At 46.9% G+C, this 19,883-nt stretch overlaps 1 long non-coding RNA gene across 1 annotated transcript in view; it reads left to right on the top strand.

Annotated features, from left to right (window-relative positions):
* Positions 1–19,883, top strand: part of LOC140392455 (uncharacterized) — a 162,590-nt gene that overhangs the window by 142,240 nt on the left and 467 nt on the right. The gene's annotated exons all lie outside the window — the stretch shown is intronic.

The following is a 19,883-nucleotide window of genomic DNA, read 5'->3' as shown; positions in this document are numbered from 1 at the left end:
AAACACATTGGGGTGTTTTGTAATGTTAAAGGTGTTATGTAAATACAAGTTGTTCCTGATGCACTTATGATTGGAACTTGCCCAATTGGCACGGCGGCACAGTGGTTAGCACTGCTGTGTCACCGCACCAGGGGTCCGGGTTCAATTCTGGCCTTGGTTGACTGTCTGTGTGGAGTTTGCACACTTTCTCCCCGTGTCTGCAAGGGTTTCCTCCCGCAGTCCAAAGATGTGCAGGTTAGGTGAATTAGCCGCGATAAATTTCCCCTTAGGGCAACATATAGGATTGGTGGGTTTACGGAATAGGGCGCGGGCTAGCTAGGGTCACTGAGAATCATGGATTAGTGCAGTCTCCTGGGATTTTAATGATGAACTTCAGGGAGTGGAGAGGAATTCACCAAAAAATATCTGAAATTGGCCTTAGGTTTTCTTTTTAAACATTTACTTTTGTTTCTCTTGGGACATTCTGTCCTCCTGTGGCTTACTGTCCATGCTATACTTTATAAAGCTCCTGCGCAGGACTTTGGGGCTTTTCCACACATTAAAGGCGCAATATAAATGTAAGTTATTGCTGTTATTTATATGGCATCCTTAATGCTGTGAAAATTCTCAAAGTTGACGGATTTGTATTGTTTTTATTTGATATTCGAAACTTTGTGCAATGCTTAATGGCTTTTCAAGAAGATTGTTGTATGTCTTTGAGACGCAATTACTGTTTTTCTATTGACAGATTTGCACTAAGATTGAAGTGGTCAATAAGCAGGAAACAATGTACTTTAAATATGTTTTCCATTTCAAATACAAGCAATGGAAATGAAAATATGTGCACTGCTGTAATAATAACCTTTGAGTATGGTTTGTTTACTTCAATATATTCCACCCTGTGGGAATAATATCTTTGTGAATGCATAAGATTGCCTTCATTGTAATCTCCCCCTTCTATTACTTAACCGGTTTGTTAGCATTCAGTCTGCTGTAGGGTCATAAAGAATGCTGTTATTTTCCATTTGACATCCATTTATTGTGTTCATACAGCTGATTCCCAGGTGTTCCCATAAACAGAACAAGTGTGCTCCTAATGCAAGGAAGAAAATTACTCTCTGAATGGAAGATGACATCAAAGTGAAGCAGAACGTGACTCAGAACAACAGTTCCAGTTGAAGACTGTCAATTCCCGACATTCCATTCCATCATTACTCCTCTTTGTGCATGGCAACACGATACCAGGGGTGAGATCTTCCGGCTGTTCACGGCGACGGGATCATCCGGTTGTGCCGACGGCGTAACTCCGCCACGGGTTTCCCAGCGGCGTGGGGTGGATTCAATGGGAATTCCCATTGACAGCGATGAAAGCAGAAGATCCCGTCGCCGGTCAGCTTCGGACCGCCTTCAGCCGCTGAGAAACACGTCGCGACGAGGCCAGATAATTTCGCCCAAGAAATAAGATTATCGGCGCGATTCTCTGGCCTCCTCGTGGCGTGTTTATTGGAGCTGAGAGACGGCCTGCCATTGGCGGGTGGCGGTATCATCCGGTGGGATTTCACACCGAATCCACCCCACACCGCGGGGAAATCCCCAGCGGGTGTGCGCCATCGGCGGGACCTGCCAGGGCAAACAGATCTCCCCCATTTGCCTCATGATCTTTTATTTCCCTTGTCTACTGCAAGAGTAAATGATTATCATAGAATTTACAGTGCAGAAGGAGGCCATTCGGCCCATCAAGTCTGCACCGGCTCTTGGAAAGAGCACCCTACCCAAGGTCAACACGGCAACCCTATCCCCATAACCCAGTAACCCCACCCAACACTAAGGGCAATTTTGGACAGTAAGGGCAATTTATCATGGCCAATCCACCTAACCTGCACATCTTTGGACTGTGGGAGGAAACCGGAGCACCCGGAGGAAACCCACGCACACACGGGGAGGATGTGCAGACTCCGCACAGACAGTGACCCAAGCCAGAATCGAACCTGGGACCCTGGAGCTGTGAAGCAATTGTGCTATCCACAAGGCTACTTGTAGTCTGTCCATAATCTAACCCATTCAGCTGCTTTATCAGTTCTGTCTATGGTGGGGACAGGAGATGAATACAAACTATATTTAGAATCCACCAGCTATACTACGCCTCTGTTTATTTTCATTGAATACCCCCTCTGATGGAAGTTCAACACCCGATCTGTACATGATAAAAAAGAAGCACTCCGTTTAAAAGTTAGAGCAGGAGAAGCTCCGAGAGTCAAACTGAGAGCCGCTTGTGCCCATTGTCACCATCAAACTCTGACCAAACAGCTAAAGATGATTCCGGCAGATACCCCAAAGTAACCTGAGTCCATTGGGTTACTTAATAATTCAACTGCAATTGTTGAGAGCAAATTCTGCTGTAATACAGGCGGCTGCCGGCAAGATTTATTGATGTGCCAGTGGCATTGAGAATTTATAGCAAGCAGAAATTCTTACAGACAGATAACATTAAGATCTGAGTAGCGATGATGGGTAGACGCTGGTGCACATGTATATGAAAATGTCGTTTGTTTCCTATTAAGGACAAAAATCATTGAAGAGCTGAACTGAGCTGGAGAGATCTGTTCTGTAAATCATTTGTTTGTAACATTGTAGAAACCATTCGCAAAATAATCTACATCAGCACACCAGATCAGGTTTTTCACAGTTTTAACAATTACCCTCAGTAAGAGTAATTACACTGAGCTCAGAACTTGGATCCAATCTTCCACAGTCTCTTGGCCTCCAAGCATTTAAATCAATTCTGATCTATTGTTTTTAATAACGGCTTCTCGGGATGAGAATGTCTCTGGCAAGGCAAGCATTTAAAACCCAGAGCTAATTGCCCTTGAGGAGGTGGTGGTGAGCCCGCTTTCTGGAACCGCTGCAGGCCATCTGTCATGAGGGTGTGGGGGGTGTATCGTGTGGACGTGGATACCGCGTTTCCCATGAACATCAGTGCAAAGGGGAGAACTGAGTCCCAGGTGCTGTTGTTCTGTTGCACCATTTTCCTGAGAGTGGCTTTTAGAGTTCTGTTCATCCTCTCTACAATGCCGCTTGACTGGGGATGGTATGCTATGTGAAACTTCTGCCTAATTCCTAAAATTGTGAGGACGTTCTTCATTACTCGTCCTGTAAAATGGGAGCCTTGATCGGACTCTATACCGCGTGGGAGGCCCCATCTTGTGAAGATGTGCTGTGTTAGGATTTTAGCTGTTGTTTTGGCCTTATTCATTCTGGATGGAAAAGCTTCCACCCATTTTGTGAAGGTGTCGATGACCACCAACACATACTTAAAACCATTTCTGCAGGGGGGTAGGGGTCCTATATAGTCGATTTGCAAATTCGTCCAGGGGCCATTAACGGGGCGGGCGTGACTAAACTGAGCCTTTCTTGCATATCTGTCCGGATTGTTCTGGGCACAGATCAAGCAATTTTCAATGTAATGGGTGTCGTGTTGGGTGTTCCGCTATACAGACGAACCAACACGGTTGTAGATGGTACAACTCTGTTTTATTACTCTTGATAACAACATCTGTAAACTTATGACTGTGGTTCGTAATTTACCCGTTAACCTGTGGACCTAGCCCTAACACTATCTTGGAGAGGCACTCAGCACATGGTGTATGTCTGAGTGGCACGCTGTGAGCTCTGTGCCCTGAGCTGTCTCCTGCTGGAATGAGCGGGAACTGTGGTGTTCCCCGTTTTATAGTGCGTGTGCTCTCATTGGTGATCGGCTGTGATGTTGCGTGTGTGTTGATTGGTCCGTTGATCTGTCCATCAGTGTGTATGTGTGTTTGCACCATGGTATGTTTATCTGAATATCATGACATCCCCTTTTTACAAGAATATGTGCCTATGTGGTAATAAATATTGGTGTGTACGGAGTGCAGCTGAATATGTGTGTGCAATATCTACAACATGTACATGAGGCTAAACTATATACATAGGAAGGTGTCAGGTGCAACATAGCAACGAGGTTGTACCATAAACAAAACAAGTGCAATCATCAAACATCGAAAACGAACTCCTGTAACGACAAAAAGAGAAACCCATTAACATTGTGGCATAACACTTTAGTGAGTCCAATGTGCAAACAGGCTCATAAGTCCAGCCTAGTAGGTGGGCGACGAATTCGGGTTGACCGCCTCAAGGATGGGTTAGGATCCACCGGCTGAGGAATGGGCCTGGCCACAGGCGATAGAGGAATAGGCATGGTGGCAGGAAGCTCCACGAAGTCGACATCAGGGACAACAGGAGGGCGTGGCACCGGTGCATGATCACGTAGCGAGTGTGGAAGCAGCCGAAGAGCCCGGCGATTACGCCGGCGAATGGAGCCATCATCAGGCATGCGAAGCAGGAACGAGCGGGGAGCCACGTGGCGGAGAACTTCGGCAGTTGCCGACCAGCCACCCTCTGGTAGGTGGATGCGGACATTGTCTCCAGGCGCCAATGCAGGAAGATCAGTTGCCCGAGTGTCATGTGCCACCTTCTGCTGAGCACGCTGCTGTCGCATCCGCTGCAGTACTGGAGCATGGCCGGGTTTAGGAACATGAATGGACGGTACAGTGGTCCTGAGGACGCGACCCATCAACAGCTGGGCTGGTGCGAGGCCAGTGGACAGTGGGGCCGAGCGATAGGCCAGCAGGACTAAACAGAAATCCGATCCAGCATCAGCAGCCTTGCAGAGGAGCCGCTTGACGATATGGACGCCCTTTTCCGCCTTGCCATTTGACTGGGGATGCAGAGGGCTGGACGTCACGTGTGTGAAGCCATACGAAGCGGCAAAAGAAGACCATTCTTGGCTCACAAAAACAGGGCCCATTGTCCGACATGACAGTAATCGGAATGCCGTGGCGAGCGAAGGTTTCCTTGCATGCCCTGATGACAGCTGACGATGTCAAATTGTGCAGGCGTACGACCTCTGGATAATTTGAAAAATAATCAATTATGATAACGTAGTCCCTGCCGAGCGCATGAGAAAGGTCCACACCCACCTTCGCCCAGGGGGACGTTACCAACTCATGGGGCTGAAGCATCTCAGGGGGTTGCGCCGGCTGAAACCTTTGGCAGGTGGGGCAGTTGAGCACCATGTTGGCGATGTCATCGCTGATGCCCGGCCAGTATACAGCTACTCGGGACCTCCGCCTGCACTTCTCAACCCCGAGATGGCCTTCGTGTAATTGTTCGAGGACCAACCTGTGCATGCTGTGTGGAATCACAATCTGGTCCAGCTTTAGGAGGACACCGTCAATGACGGCCAAGTCGTCCTGGACATTGTAGAATTGTGGGCACTGTCCTTTGAGCCACCCTTCCGTCATGTGGCGCATCACACGTTGTAGAAGGGGGTCAGCCGCAGTCTCCCGGCGAATACGGGCCAGACTTGCATCAATAGATTGGCCGATGTGAAGGCCACATGTGCTTCGACCTGACATACGAACCCCCCCAATTCGGATGGTGTGCTCACTGCTCTGGACAGGGCATCCGCGATGATGAGGTCCTTTCCCGGGGTGTAGACCAGTTGGAAGTCGTACCTCCGGAGCTTGAGCAGAATGCGCTGGAGGCGAGTGGGTCATCTCATTCAGGTTCTTTTGTATGATGCTGACCAGGGGGCGATGGTTGGTTTCCACGGTGAACTGAGGGAGACCATACACGTAGTCGTGGAACTTATCTATGCCGGTTAACAAACCCAGGCACTCTTCCTCAATCTGCGCATAGCACTGTTCTGTGGGGGTCATGGCCCGCGAGGCATAGGCGACCGGGGCCCATGATGCAGTGTCGTCCCGTTGTAATCGACCATCTGACAGCGGGATGGCCGAATCGGTGGTTTGACCTTCAAGGCGTAGAAGGCTGACCATGCAATAAGGTTGGCGGAGGCACCAGTGTCTAGACGGAATGTGATTGGTGATCGGTTGACCATTAGGGTGGCACACCATTCATCACCCGGATTAACGCTGTTCATTGGCATCGGCTGGTGGGTCCTCCTTGGGGACATCCGGTTCCTGTCAATGACCGCAACGCGGAAGGCTTCCCGGTCGTCGGTATCACCAGTCTGTACATCGTCAGGGTATGACTCGGTGTATGTAGGCTGAATGGTCCGCAGGTCCCTGCGAGGCTGGCGGAATTGGGGAGCATTGGCAGGTTGAGCAGCTCGACAGCAGGCAGCGTAGTGTCCCATCTTGCCACAGCGGAGGCATTGTCGATTCTTTGCTGGACATTGCCGCTTTAAATGTGCGGGCCGGGAGGAACTCGATCGACTGGACCCGCTCGGCCTCATAGGACCCCTGCTGTGCCGATTCGGCTGCCTGGAATTGGGAGTACCGGCTGGTCATGTTTTCATGGAGGACGCAGGCTTCGATGGCGGTGGCTAGGGTGAGGCTCTTAATTTTGAGGAGTAGGGTGCCCGAGGTGACCCCAAAAACTATCTGGTCCCGAATCATGGAATCGGAGGTGGCCTCATAGCCGCAGGACTGCGCGAGGATGCAGAGATGCATCAGGAAAGATTGAAAAGGCTCATCCTTACCCTGCAGACGCTGCTGGAAGAGGTACCTCTTGAAGCTCTCGTTCACCTCAACGCTGAAGTGTTGCTCAAGTTTTAGAAGGACCGTCTTGTTCTTTGTCTTGTCCTCACCTTCTGCGAACACCAGGGAGTTGTAGATGTGGATGGCGTGTTGCCCTGCCATGGAGAGGAGGAATGTGATTTTCCTGGTGTCCGATGCATTCTCCCTTTCTGTGGCTTCTAGGAAGAGCTGGAAGCGCTGTTTAAACAGCTTCCAGTTCACGCCGAGGTTTCCAGAGATCCGGAGCGGCTGCGGCGGGCTGATGGTGTCCATGGCGCAGGATGGCGGATCCCTGAAGATGTGCAGGTAGGTCTCACAGTTGCTGGGTTCCAATCCTGGTACTATGTTGTGTTGGGTGTTCCGCTATACAGACGAACCAACACGGTTGTAGATGGTACAACTCTGTTTTATTACTCTTGATAACAACATCTGTAAACTTATGACTGTGGTTCGTAATTTACCCGTTAACCTGTGGACCCAGCCCTAACACTATCTTAGAGAGGCACTCCGCACATGGTGTATGTCTGAGTGGCACGCTGTGAGCTCTGTGCCCTGAGCTGTCTCCTGATGGAATGAGCGGGAACTGAGGTGTTCCCCGTTTTAAAGTGCGTGTGCTCTCACTGGTGATTGGCTGTGATGTTGTGTGTGTGTTGATTGGTCTGTTGATCTGTCCATCAGTGTGTATGTGTGTTTGCACCATGATATGTTCATCTGAATATCATGACAATGGGTAACGTCGGCTGTTAAATCAGGCCACCAGCAGAGAGGTCTGAGGTGGGTTAGGGTGGGTTCAATGCCTTGGTGTCTATAATTGTCATGGAACTGACAAATAATCTGGTTCCTGTCCTGGCTGGGAACTACACAAATGCCTTCTTTCAAAATCACACCGTCATGTGTGGTTATTGAGTTCTTAAACTTATCGTACGGGGCTGGGATTGTTCCTTTTAAAACTTCCATGAGCTTTTCATCTTCCTTTTGGGCCTTTGCTAGATCCTGAATGAGACCTGAACTGCGTGTACTGGGCTGCTCTCGGGGGGTTCCAAAAGTAACCATGTCTGGAACCTGCCTTCGCTAGGGCTTATGCTTTAACGTTACCGGGGGGGCAAGAACAGTGATGAGTGTGAACCTTAATGATACCATATTTCCTATCTTTAGCTGTCTCTAGGATATGCCGGAGTAATGGGGCTGAGAGTAGGGCTTTCCGTCTGCGGAAACAAATTCTCTAGTTTCCCACAGGGGTAGGAATTCTGTGAAACTATTGCAGACATAAAAACTGTCTGAATATATGTCTGCTGGGGTCGGAAACGAGTCAGGGTGATCAACAATGTAAGCTATGGCTGCCAGTTCTGCTGCCTGCGAGCCTAGATGTCCTGGCAACTTTAATGAAATTTCTTCAAGAGCGCGTCCCTGCGCGTCCTCTACATAAATGCCGCAACCGGTGATTCTGTTTCCATTCAAAATGTGGAGGAGCCATCCACATAAATTTTCAGGGGTGCGCACGTGTCTGTGGGCTGGGTTCTCTGGGGTGTATTACCTGCTTTCCTGGAAGCTGACGTAGGTATAAATGGGCCTGAATTATGGTTTGTGGTGATGATCTCGGACGATCCTTTAAAACAGAGACGAGGAGGAATCTTTTAATCCAGAAAGTGGTGAATCTGTGGAACTCTTTGCCACAGAAGGCTGTGGAGGCCAATTCACTAAGTGTCTTTAAGACAGAGATAGATAGGTTCTTGATTAATAAGGGGATCAGGGGTTATGGGGAGAAGGCAAGGGAATGGGGATGAGAAAATATCAGCCATGATTGAATGGTGGAGCAGACTCGATGGGCCGAGTGGCCTAATTCTGCTCCTATGTCTTATGGTCTTCTGGCTTTCATTATCACACTAGCACAGCTTGGCTATTTCCACAGCTGTCATAATCACAATGGTGCAGCGGAGGGTGGGGTGTGCGGGGGGGGGGGGGGGGGGGGGGGGTGAGGGCCTGTAAGTTCACAGTTAATTGACAGATCAGAGAGGTTAGTAAACGATTAGCTGTCTTCGTTATAGGGGTAGAAATACGAATGTTTGTTTTTATAAGGGATTTAAATGAAAGGGGGATTGCAATGTAATCAATGGGTTTTTATCAGCGAGAGTGTTTTTATAACATCTGTGGTGAAATCTGTAATCAACACTTAAGGGCGCAATTCAGTGGACTGAAGTTAAAGTCCGCCGATGAGTTTGTTTAGCGGGGTATTTCACAGCTGATGTAGCGCCGAGAAGCATCCCATTATCTAACGGCACTTTGTCTTTTTTTGGCCTTGGGGAAATTCTCTCCACCAAGGCCCCCGTACCTAGAGGAATTTCCTAAACTTGCCAGCAGGAAAGGCTCCTTGCAGACTGGGATGCCATTTTGTCCCTGTCCTGTCCCTGATTACCCGGGGACTCCAATGGCCTGGGAGATCCCTCGGGTTTCATTAGGCCTTGTCCGTGTTTGCCGTCAGGCTTATTTAAATATTCAGATGGCTCCAGACGCAGCGAGTCGGGTGGCTTGCGATTGGCCCAACGCCCGGAGCAGAGTTGAATTGGGACTCACATGCCATTTACCCATTGCACCCAGATCCGCGCCCTGTGCAACATTTTCGCTGAATCACGCCCTTAGAACTTAGCTTTATTTAACCTCAGTATGGCTCATGGGGTCTTTCCATGTTAGGTACTGAATGAGTCGGTATGGAGGGTGTGATGGGGCCATGGCGACTGGGTGGTGGCATGAGTTGGCATGAATGGGACCTCACCACCACCCTCTGGGAAAGTGTTGCAAAGACTCATGAACCTCTGCGAGAACATTTTTTTTTTCTCATCTCGGTCTTACATGGGAGACCCTTTGGGCGGGATTCTCCGTAGCCTGACGCCGAAATCGGGATCGGCATTCAGGCGGAGAATGGCTTCAGAGGCCGGATTCGGTACAGGTGCCGGTTTGACGCCGGCTTGCGAAGCTCGGCGTCACCAGGACGAGCGCCGCGCGCAGTCTCAAGGCCGTTGATGCGTCATCAGCCGGCCCACCCGCGATGCTCCGCCCCCAATGGGCCGTGTTCCCGACGGCATGGGCCACGTGTGGTCCCAGCGGTCAGGAACCTGCCGTGCTGGTTGCGGACAGTGCCCAGCACCGCCGCACTCGTCCGGGATCTGTGCCGTTGGCCAGGGGGCTGCTGTTAGGGCTGGGTGGAGTGGTGGGAGGAGCCAGGGGGTGTGCCGTGGGGTCGGGGTGGGCGGGTTAGGGTTCCAGCACAGCCGCCGCCATGTTTTCCGCCGCGCCCGGTGCAGCTCGTCAGCCCTGAGCATGGGCGGCCCAGAACCCGGCGATTCTCCGGCCACGTTCCACGCGATCTGTGGGTGTTCCACATGACACCGGTGCCAGCCCCTTATTGGTACCGGAATCGGTGAGGCGTTCGCGGCGATTTTCCCATCGTGGAATCACCCACTGATTCGCCATTGGTGCTGGCACTTAGCCTCAGGAACGGAGAATTCTGCCCTTATTTTTAAACTATGTCCCCCCCCAGTGGTAGTCTCTCCTGGGCGGGAAAACCTCTTTCAGCAGCCATTCCATCAAGTCCTCCAGAATCGTACATGCTGAAACAACACCACCTCTCATTCCTCTAAACTCCAATGGATACAGCAGCCTCTCCAACATTTCCTCATAGGATTCTCCTTTCGTGAAGATTCTGTTATTGTTCCTGCCACTGACATTAAGCTGGCTGATTTTTTGACACTAGTACATTATTATGTCTATGGAGTAATGCCTCTGCGATCTCGTCCCTGTACGATTTCAAAATACCTGCTTGCAGTTCATCTAGTCCAGGATTTTTAGCGTCCTGAGTTTAATTAGTTTATTCGATACATCCCCTTTTTCATTAAAAATGCAATTCTCTCATTCTCATGCTACCTGACCTGCTGAATACTTCCAGCATTTTCTATTTATACTTGTGAAGAAACTGCCTGAATTTGCTAAAGTACACTTTTCTTCCAAACTCATAATTCATTCACAACCAGACCATACGCATTTTCCCTCCAGCTATTTGCTGCAGACATTTTATGCTGGTGCTTGAGGTCTGGGAGTGCAGAGCTGATGTGAAGATCCACAACTTCTGAGCAGTAGCTTTTGTTATGGGCCAGGGCTCTGAAACTCCAAAGTGTATTATGAAGCTCACCTGACCTATAACTTTTATGTTGAATTTGGCTAGGATGAGCACAAGAGCCTTCACTTCAGGTGTGATTCATCAGACTTTTATCAAAAACAAAGTTTATTATAAGAATGTTGTTAACAAATACAAAACACAGCAAGAATTTGTTATCAATTACAAAAATGAACGAAACTCAACAGCTACGGTGATCTATGTGTATAATTCTAAATGAGTCCCCCTTAGCTGTTCCAATTCAATACAACATCCTAAAAAAAAAACCTTTCCAGGGCGTGGCACTGTAATCTCACTTGAATGGGACTGGTCCTTCCACTGGGATTCTGGTCCAGTTTCCAACCAGCAGATTCAAAACTCCTTCAGGAAAGCAATGCTACCTTTAAAGTTACCACGGTAGTTTGCCACACCCAATGTGCTTTTAGTTCCCTGGAACAGCTTTAAAATAGAACAGAAAAAACAGGGAAAACTTCCTGCACCTTAACACAGTGCTTTCCAACACTGCTTCTTCTGTAGTCCAAACGAACAAACCAAAAATGAAACCAAAAAACTAAGCCCCCTTTCATCTGACAGCCGCAGCTCAGCTCCCGTCACAAATGACATCCCTGAAGCCGTGCTCCAAGCCATGTGGTGAAACAAAACTTTTCTTAAAGGGGCACTCACATGACACCTTTTTCGTGAGTTTTGTGAGGGTCACGAAGAATCCAGCATGAATTTGTAGAGTCAAGCAGAGAGTAACTTTATTTACAAGAATATGTACACAGGGCCAGCAGTTCACTACCGATTCCCTCTGTAGTGATCTCTATATGTGCATGTACACAAGGGGTTAATGTGTCATCAGTAGCACCACATGATCACTAGAGGGCCGGACCAACAGGGGTATAAAAGGCAGCCACAATGAGGCTCTCTCTCTCTTGGGTGCATGGTGATCAAAGTAACAGCAGACTAGTTTAGATGGCCAGTGGAGTTACGTATAGTTACCATAGTTAGATCTTGTTAACCTTAGCACTAATATTAAATTTAAAGTAAAGAACTCATGTAAATATTGTTGTAGTTACTCAATAAACCTTTAGTTACTACTGGAAGAGTTTGTATCTTCTTCATCGGGATTCAGGATACCTCATCACTAACCAAGGATTGAGTAGCACATGTTACCTACCACACAGGTAACAAAACATGTTACCAGTTGCGTTGCTTTAACAGAACTAGTTAGAGAAGGTTAGAGAAAAAGAGAAGACTGGACACTCGACTGTGGAAGACCTCGCAGCAAATTGATCCTCGACGACTAACTATGGGACTCATTGGACCTCTAGGGCAACTGGAAACAACCGGTAATTTAAGTTATGACTGGAAAAGATTTGAACAGATATTCCAAATATTTATCGCAGCTAATGGTTTAAGCATGGTCTCTAACGCAACAAAAATAGCACGACTACTCTCAATAGGAGGGCATGAAGCTAGATAAATCTATAATTGCTTTAATTATTTAGAAGGTGAAGACGACACCAAAATAGAAGTAATACTCAAAAAATTTGATGAACACTCTAAGAGTCACTCTGGTGAGATGCTGGAAAGATTTAACAATTGTCATAAATGCCAGAGAAACGGCGGGCCCATCACTGATTTTATTACAAATCTCAAGTTAATACCACAAGGCTGTGATTATGCTGATGTCAGAGACACTGTGATAATGAATCAATTGATTTCTGGACTGTCTAATAAAAATTTGAGGGAAGAACTATCACAAAATATGCATCTAACTCTAGAAACTGCTATACAAAAATGCCTTGCTTATGAACAAAAACAAAACCAATACTGTGAGTCTTTACAAACACAGAATCAGTGTCTAGAAAACAAAATTGGTAAATATGGCGCTAAAACATACCACGAGGCAGCGGCAGGATCTCCATCGATGCAACAGCACTTTTTAATTGTCAGCCACCTTGAGTGAGAGCATTCCGGCCAGTACGCACATGCACACTTCTCAAAAAGAAGGAAAACGGCAAACTATACATGCGCGCATGCGTGAGAATCCACGCATGCGCAGTTGCGGCAAGAGCGCACGGTAAAGGAAACTCGAATTGCGCCTGCTCAATCGAGTCCTACGCATGACGTCACGAGCGTCATGACATCAGAGGACCAGGACCACGCCCATTTAAAAGGGAAATGCACGAAAATGAACAAAAACAAATTTAAAGCTGCAAAACCCAATTTTCTTACCTCAAAAGACAGAACAATGCCCGAACTTACACCAGCAGTTGAAAATAACTTTCACAACTCCCTGGAACAAGCAGTCTGCACCACCCAAAGTGAAGAGCACAATGACAAATCCGAAACCAAAGAAGATGATTTGTTCATTGAACATGAAGAGAACGATAACAACTCCGAAACAAAAAGGGATGATTTGTCTATCGAACAGTACACACAATACTGCTCAGGCATGGCTGAGTTATTCGGATATGCTGATCACAGCATCAGCAACAAGGTTGAAAAGCTCAACACTACTCTCCTCATGGTAGACGAATCCAATACCATGGTGCCATGGCAGATCGTCGATACATTGGATGACAGTAATATCCAAGACGAAGACGATGCCACACAGAGAGCACAGAACGACTCCGTTGAGAGAGCACAGATCGACACTGCAGCGAGAACACTGCACGACTCCACAAAGAGAGCGACGCAAGCCTCCAAAAAGAGAGTGACGCAAGCCTCCACAGACAGCTCGGTGACAGACTCAAAAATGGAAGCAAGCAAACACTCCACAGCGAACGCCATGCATGAAGAAGACTATGAAAGTCTGCCCAGCTCATTTAACCAACAAGAAGACATTGAATGTCTACCCACTGTCTGTGAGACAAGTGACGAAGAAATCACAATTCCCATACAGGATGTGCAGGATCACAGCGAGACTGACATATCTCAGCTCGTCTGCACAGAAGCACTCAATAATCAGAGGACGGCTACTCATGAGTCCAGAGAGACCACGTCAAATGAAATCGTGAAGATTTTGACTCCAAAAGAGGAGCACCAAGAGTCCAGAGAGACCACGTCAATAGAAATCTTGAAGATTTTGACTCCAGAAGAGGAGCACCAAGAAACCAAAGGTGATACAAATGAACTAGAAATAATTCCAGAAGAGGAGCACAAAGAGATCACAGATGATTCAAGTGAACCAGAAATGACTCTAGAAGAGGAGTATCAAGGAAGCAAAGAATAGGAATCAAATCCACCACAACTGACTGATGTCACCAACATCAATGCAACATCAGATCATTCTCACAATTATCAAGAAGAAACGTTCAATGTAACAGATACCACAAAGGACACTGACACCACTAACTGTGACAATGACTCACATCATCCACACGGAACACTCATTGAGCGCAACAGGAACAACAAAAACCACAAGAAGCACAGCAGAAACAAGAATAACAACAGCAACAATGAAAACAACATGCCTCACAACAAGAGCAACAACACCAACAAGAAGTGCTGCAGAAACAAGAACAACAACAGCAACATCAAAAACTACAAGAACAACACCAAACACAACAAGAAGCAGAACAAAAACAGAAACAATGAGCACGATGAGAAAAACAACAAGAACAACAACGAAAACAACAAAAACAGAAACAACAAGCATGACGAAAACAACAACAAGAACGACAACAACAATAAGGACAACGAAAACGACCAAGACAGAAAAGACAACAATGAAACAACGACCTGTACAACATGGTATAACTCTGCACATGAAGGACAATGCCACAGCATACTGCAAAACAATGGCAAGAGTACAAACATGCCATGGCGTGGCAACAAATCTCACAAATTCACATTTGCTCCACAACAAACAAGCAAACCAGCTGTCAAGAAAGATGACATGCAGAATCAATACCACAAACACAAGAAAAAGTCCAGGTCAGACAACAAAGATGTAACACAGAATCGCTACCACACGCATAGAAAAAAAAAAAGCATAAATCAGACAACAAAGTGATTCGACCATTCAAATACCTCATTGATGACTTCTTGGTTACTTAAACACAGGAACACTGATGACGGTCACAAAGAAATAACAACATCACCACTTCAACAACTGAAGAAGAAAGCAACTCGACCAAACAAACTCATAAAGTATGGACTCACAAATTTTTAAAAAAATTAAGATTGGACTCATGAATATTAATTGGCTTTGTATAATCGTCAAGATCATCACAACATCATTTGTCTACCTATTTCACGCAAATAAAAAAAATAACTTAAGAGACTGAATGTATTAACATTTGACGGACTAACCCATTGATTTTATGTTATGCCTTTGCAAACTGCATCCATTATACTTGTTCAGTTTTCTTTACAACATACAGAAAATATGTAACACGAAAAAAAGGAGGATGTAGTGATCTCTATATGTGCATGTACACAAGGGGTTAATGTGTCATCAGTAGCACCACATGATCACTAGAGGGCCGGACCAACAGGGGTATAAAAGGCAGCCACACTGGGGCTCTCTCTCTCTTGGGTGCACGATGATCAAAGTAACAGCAGACTAGTTTAGATAGCTAGTGGAGTTACGTATAGTTACGTATAGTTAGATCTTGTTAACCTTATTACTAGTATTAAAGATAAAGTAAAGAACTCATGTAAATATTGTTGTAGTTACTCAATAAACCTTTTGTTACTACTGAAAGAGTTTGAATCTTCATCGGGATTCAGAATACCTCATCACTAACCAAGGATTGAGTAGCACATGTTACCTACCACACAGGTAACAAAACACCCTCTCTAGCCGGTACCGCACTGGCCAGTTCTATTTAGAACATAGACATAGAACATAGAAAAATACAGCACAGAACAGGCCCTTCAGCCCACGCTGTTGTGCCGAAACTTTGTCCTAGATTAATCATAGATTATCATTGAATTTACAGTGCAGAAGGAGGCCATTCGGCCCATTGAGTCTGCACCGGCTCTTGGAAAGAGCACCCTACCCAAAGTCAACACCTCCACCCAACACTAAGGGCAATTTTGGACACTAAGGGCAATTTATCATGGCCAATCCACCTAACCTGCACATCTTTGGACTGTGGGAGGAAACCGGAGCACCCGGAGGAAACCCACGCAGACACGGGGAGGATGTGCAGACTCCGCACAGACAGTGACCCAAGCCGGAATCGAACCTGGGATCCTGGCGCTGTGAAGCAATTGTGCTATCCACAATGCTACCGTGCTGCCCTAAAGAACAAATAAATCTACACTGTATAATTTTACCGTAATCCATGTACCTATCCAATAGCTGCTTGAAGGTCCCTAATGTTTCCGACTCAACTACTTCCATAGGCAGTGCATTCCATGCCCCCACTACTCTCTGGGTAAAGAACCTATCTCTGACATCCCCCCTATTTCTTCCATCATTCACCTTAAATTTATGTCCCCTTGTAATGGTTTGTTCCACCTGGGGAAAAAGTCTCTGACTGTCTACTCTATCTATTCCCCTGATCATCTTATAAACCTCTATCAAGTCGCCCCTCATCCTTCTCCGTTCTAATGAGAAAAGGCCTAGCACCCTCAACCTTTCCTCGTAAGACCTACTCTCCATTCCAGGCAACATCCTGGTAAATCTCCTTTGCACCTTTTCCAAAGCTTCCACATCCTTCCTAAAATGAGGCGACCAGAACTGTACACAGTACTCCAAATGTGGCCTTACCAAAGTTTTGTACAGCTGCATCATCACCTCACGGCTCTTAAAATCAATCCCTCTGTTAATGAACGCTAGCACACCATAGGCCTTCTTCATAGCTCTATCCACTTGAGTGGCAACTTTCAAAGATGTATGAACATAGACCCCAAGATCTCTCTGCTCCTCCACATTGCCAAGAACTCTACCGTTAACCCTGTATTCCGCATTCATATTTGTCCTTCCAAAATGGACAACCTCACACTTTTCAGGGTTAAACTCCATCTGCCACTTCTCAGCCCAGCTCTGCATCCTATCTATGTCTCTTTGCAGCCGACAACAGCCCTCCTCACTATCCACAACTCCACCAATCTTCGTATCATCTGCAAATTTACAGACCCACCCTTCAACTCCCTCATCCAAGTCATTAATGAAAATCACAAACAGCAGAGGACCCAGAACTGATCCCTGCGGTACGCCACTGGTAACTGGGATCCAGGCTGAATATTTGCCATCCACCACCACTCTCTGACTTCTATCGGTTAGCCAGTTCGTTATCCAACTGGCCAAATTTCCCACTATCCCATGCCTCCTTACTTTCTGCAGAAGCCTACCATGGGGAACCTTATCAAATGCCTTACTAAAATCCATATACACTTCATCCACTGCTTTACCTTCATCCACATGCTTGGTCACCTCCTCAAATAATTCAATAAGACTTGTCAGGCAAGACCTACCCCTCACAAATCCGTGTACTATCCCTAATCAAGCAGTGTCTTTCCAGATGCTCAGAAATCCTATCCTTCAGTACCCTTTCCATGACTTTGCCTACCACCAAAGTAAGACTAACTGGCCTGTAATTCTCAGGGTTATCCCTATTCCCTTTTTTGAACAGGGGCACAACATTTGCCACTCTCCAATCCCCTGGTACCACCCCTGTTGACAGTGAGGACGAAAAGATCATTGCCAACGGCTCTGCAATTTCATCTCTTGCTTCCCACAGAATCCTTGGATATATCCCGTCAGGCCCGGGGGACTTGTCTAGCCTCATGTTTTTCAAAATGCCCAACACATCTTCCTTCCTAACAAGTATTTCCTCGAGCTTACCAGTCTGTTTCACGCTGTCCTCTCCAACAATATGGCCCCTCTCATTTGTAAATACAGAAGAAAAGTACTCGTTCAAGACCTCTCCTATCTCTTCATACTCAATACACAATCTCCCGCTACTGTCCTTGATCGGACCTACCCTCGCTCTAGTCATTCTCATATTTCTCACATATGTGTAAAAGGCCTTGGGGTTTTCCTTGATCCTACCCGCCAAAGATTGTTCATGCCCTCTCTTAGCTCTCCTAATCCCTTTCTTCAGTTCCCTCCTGGCTATCTTGTATCCCTCCAACGCCCTGTCTGAACCTTGTTTCCTCAGCCTCACATAAGTCTCATTTTTCCTCTTAACAAGACATTCAACCTCTCTTGTCAACCATGGTTCCCTCCTGCCTGACAGGGACATACCTATCAAGGACACGTAGTACCTGATCCTTGAACAAGCTCCACATTTCACTTGTGTCCTTCCCTGACAGCCTATGTTCCCAACTTATGCACTTCAATTCTTGTCTGACAACATCGTATTTACCCTTCCCCCAATTGTAAACCTTGCCCTGTTGCACGCACCTATCCCTCTCCATTACTAAAGTGAAAGTCACAGAATTGTGGTCACTATCTCCAAAATGCTCCCCCATTAACAAATCTATCACTTGCCTTGGTTCATTACCAAGTACTAAATCCAATATTGCCCCTCCTCTGGTCGGACAATCTACATACTGTGTTAGAAAAGCTTCCTGGACACACTGCACAAACACCACCCCATCCAAACTATTTGATCTAAAGAGTTTCCACTCAATGTTTGGGAAGTTAAAGTCACCCATGACTACTACCCTGTGACTTCTGCACCTTTCCAAAATCTGTTTCCCAATCTGTTCCTCCACATCTCTGCTACTATTGGGGGGCCTATAGAAAACTCCTAACAAGGTTACTGCTCCTTTCCTATTTCTGACTTCAACCCATACTACCTCAGTAGGCTGATACTCCTCGAAATGCCTTTCTGCAGCTGTTATACTATCTCTAATTAACAATGCCACCCCCCACCTCTTTTACCACCCTCCCTAATCTTATTGAAACATCTATAACCAGGGACCTCCAACAACCATTTCTGCCCCTCTTCTACCAAGTTTCCGTGATGGCCACCACATCGTAGTCCCAAGTACCGATCCATGCCTTAAGTTCACCCACCTTATTCCTGATGCTTCTTGCATTGAAGTATACACACTTCAACCCATCTCCGTGCCTGCAAGTACTCTCCTTTGTCAGTGTTCCCTTCCCCACTGCCTCATTACACGCTTTGGCATCCTGAATATCGGCTACCTTAGTTGCTGGACTACAAATCCGGTTCCCATTCCCCTGCCAAATTAGTTTAAACCCTCCTGAAGAGTACTAGAAAATCTCCCTCCCAGGATATTGGTGCCCCTCTGGTTCAGATGCAACCCGTTCTGCTTGTACAGGTCCCACCTTCCCCAGAATGCGCTCCAATTATCCAAATACCTGAAGCCCTCCCTCCTACACCATTCCTGCAGCCACGTGTTCAGCTGCACTCTCTCCCTATTCCTAGCCTCGCTATCACGTGGCACCGGCAACAAACCAGAGATGACAACTCTGTCTGGTCCTGGCTTTTAACTTCCAGCCTAACTCCCTAAACACATTTATTACCTCCACACCCCTTTTCCTACGTACGTCATTGGTACCAATGTGCACCATGACTTCTGGCTGCTCCCCCTCCCCCTTAAGGATTTATGATTTCCCCACCCACCCTCTCATTGGGGGAGCTCATATTCCCCAAGGAACATGGGGTAACCCTTTCATTGGACCCAAAAGGACAACATGGGGCGAACAATTGCCCCCAGCCAATAGGATCCAGGCAGGTTTTCACAGTCTATCGCTTAGGAGTGCAGTGATAATGAATGCTGTTTTATTTTGACCCCTTAACCAGAATTTATAAAAGTTGGGTCAGATACTATCAAAGGTGATTATGAATATCTGGGGCGAAATTCTCCATCCCGCCCCACCACATTTCTGCCCCGACCCGCCGGCGGGATGCTCCGTTACACCGGCCGGTCAATGGGGTTTCCCAATGTGGGGCAGCCCCACGCCGTCGGGAAACCCCCGGAGCCGGCAAAACGGAGACTCCCGCCGGCGGAGAATGACGCCCCTGCAGATTCTGGTATTAATGGCTGTAAAAGTATCACAATTCAGACACTACCAATGTAAAGTATCATCATCCCCAAGTGTGCCTGCAATGCACCACCCTAATTTGGACATGCATTGCTGTTCCTTCACCTTTGCTGGGTCAAAATGATGAAATCGGCACTCTCAGGAGTACGTTAACCAGGTGGACTGCAGTTAACCTTCACAAGAACATCGAGAAGAG

Source organism: Scyliorhinus torazame, chromosome 16 (assembly GCF_047496885.1).
Source record: "Scyliorhinus torazame isolate Kashiwa2021f chromosome 16, sScyTor2.1, whole genome shotgun sequence".
NCBI lineage: Eukaryota > Metazoa > Chordata > Chondrichthyes > Carcharhiniformes > Scyliorhinidae > Scyliorhinus > Scyliorhinus torazame.
This window is presented reverse-complemented; position numbering and strand designations above follow the sequence as displayed.